This window comes from Homarus americanus, unplaced genomic scaffold (genome assembly GCF_018991925.1).
Source record: "Homarus americanus isolate GMGI-L3 unplaced genomic scaffold, GMGI_Hamer_2.0 scaffold46467, whole genome shotgun sequence".
NCBI classification, from domain to species: Eukaryota; Metazoa; Arthropoda; class Malacostraca; order Decapoda; family Nephropidae; genus Homarus; species Homarus americanus.
In genome coordinates this window covers 153,482-156,432 of record NW_024747759.1, presented here as the reverse complement: position 1 = coordinate 156,432, position 2,951 = coordinate 153,482, and positions in this window count along the sequence as shown.

Below are 2,951 nucleotides of genomic sequence, written 5' to 3'. Positions count from 1 at the left end.
TGTATTTGTTAATAAATTAAAGCCGACATTGTTGCTACTTATGTGTATATTTGTGGTATAACTCAAGGATATATATAGTTACCACGATCATACTTGGCAAATATTTACTCAAACCAAACCCCTGGAGCCGATATGCTTTCAGGGATCAGGACTACAAAGGTTGAGGTCAACATGTTGAAAAAGATACCAGTCGGTGGTGGTTTATGTCTCCCTGAGGTGCAGCTTAATTTATTTAAAGCCTCAGCCAGTCAGTGTGAGAGACAAGTGTCCAGCTGGTGTGCTCTTGCTCCCAACAGCTGTTCATCATCATCATCTAACTTTATCTCAAATAATTTTCACAACAATTCACACAATGGCCAGACTAACTTTGTGTTTTACTTTCTGTTTTACTCAACTCAAAAACATTATCTCTCAAACACACTTAAAGGTCTTCAAAGTCTAAACGTGTTTTTAATACCTATCAGTACTGAAACTTGACAGAGGTAAAGACCCTAACGCAAGGCTGATTAGGTTCAAGGCATTAAGCTCTTCTAAAATACTCCGTCTCTACATATTTTATTCACCAAACAATATTTCAATACCTCAATCTAAGCCAAATATAGAACTAATATTTCACTCTTTCAATTTATTAACATTCTACTTATTTTAGCGTCTAAATCTAAGTCTAAAATAACATCAACCATTTAGCCTTTCTCTAAATGCTTACTTACCCTCTCTACATATCTAATCCAGCGGACAATATTTCAGTGTCAAAATCTACGTGTACCACAGGTGTTGCCTCTCCAGAATGAAGGTAATGACTCACCTGGGCGGTGTTATCTGGCCCATCAATGACCCCCGCACGAGCTCGGGTTACCCAGGTAAAGTCGTCTAATTGGTATTCCCTTTACGACGCCCTTAATTAAGGTAACCCTCGCCTTCGACCCCCTGCTTCCTCGAGATAATTTCTCTCCCCCCAGGATGTTAAATATTTCGCTGAAGATGTTAAGACTAAGGGATGGGAGTTCGATGTGTCAGCGGACTGCCAAATGTGTTGTCAGGTGTGTTGTGAGGTAAGGAATCACGGGGATTTCAGGTAACAGACTAAAAGATCGTCGCGCCTGAATCAACCCAGGCAGCGGACCTTGCCTATGCCTCCTCTCTCTCTCTCTCTCTCTCTCTCTCTCTCTCTCTCTCTCTCTCTCTCTCTCTCTCTCTCTCTAGTTAGGAACGTTCTCGCTCTGTCAAGCTGTCACCTCCTTTCACAATCCTATACTAAATTTACGCCAATGGTCCATCAATTACAGTAATATCAAGGGTTAATCAGCCATACCTGACACTGCCACAGTATACAAGTGTTCCTCCCCCGGTATGGTTAGGCAGGACATTTACACTAATTAAGTCCTCAGTCATAATTTAGCCACCACGCTACTTGGCCTTGTGTACACCGTCTCGTCGTTTACGTTATGTACACATGTTTGACAAGTTTATGTACGTACAGGACGAGATTAATCTATATATATATATATGTGTTCAGTGTCATGGTATTCAGGTGGGTTTCTAACTATGGGTCACCTGTGGTTAATGTTGGGTATGACACACGACCCTTGTGAGCAAATATTAATGACGCTTCTTCTTCTTCTTCTTAAAAATACATTGTTCATGGAGAGAGAGAGAGAGAGAGAGAGAGAGAGAGAGAGAGAGAGAGAGAGAGAGAGAGAGAGAGAGAATGATCAAGTACACACACATGTTGTAGTACTTTTTATGTAAACATGTGTTAAAGATTTACCGACGTACTCCCCTGATTAATATCTTACCTGGGGCTGTACACCTGTCAGGACTGTTCCCTCCCTCCCTCCGCCCTTCTCTTGCTCCTTCCCTCCTTCATTTATTTATGGTTATTTCTTCTGTTTATTATGCGTCTCATGTTCTTATAGCTCTCGTATTTTTTTTTGTCCAAGGTTAGGTTAGGTTAGGTTAGGTTAGGTGCCTCAAAACTAATGGATTTCTCATTTGTATATTTTCTACGCTTACCAACACACCTTTTAGTCACTTCCAAATACTATTAATTTACTCTCAAAGTGTTCATACCCTCACGCTTTTAACTCCTACATACTGTTCACTTCTATACACTCGTTCACTCTTCACTCCCACACACACTTCTCACTCCCACACACTTCTCACTTTCACACACTCTTTATTCCCACACACTTCCCACACTCACACACTCCTCACTCTAACACACTTTTCACTCTCACCCATTTTTCACTCTCACATACGCTGTTCACTTCGTCACATACACACCGTCGTAGGCCGTCATACACTGCCACATACAATCGTACAGCGTCGCCCAGCTTCGTCCTTCAGCATAGCGCACAACAGTACGTCAAACAACAAGCACACAGAACAGAGTCAACACGTAGATCGTCCGCTTCCACTCGTCCATCAAGAAGAGATAACATCGTAACACTCACGCTTGACTCACATCCCTGTACAACCCCTGAAGAAACCCTTTTTCTTAATGAGACTTCCTTAAATAACTACCGACGCCCAGATTCCATCACGTCTGATCTTAGATGTTAACTTAAATTATGATGACCCGGGAATATTAAGTCTTACAGCTGAGCATTGTCAATTAGTCAGCAATATATCCACGTTATCGCGGTCAAAAATTGTTTCTCGAAATGTTGATGCGATTTACGCCGACGTAAGATAAGCAAAATAACTTGTTATCATGAGCCTGTGACCGTGGCTCGCTGGGGAGATGTAAACTTTAGTCATTGGTAGCATAATGGTCAAACTCCCTTGACATATGCATGGTTCTTGACATGAGGATTGTTGGGTAAAATGGACCTTATTCATATACAATGTACAGGTCTAACTCCCTGGCACAGATATAAAAAACGAAACTCTTTACCATTATCTCCTTGGAGGAAGCTGAACCTTATCTATAGGTGACGTTAAGGTCAAAA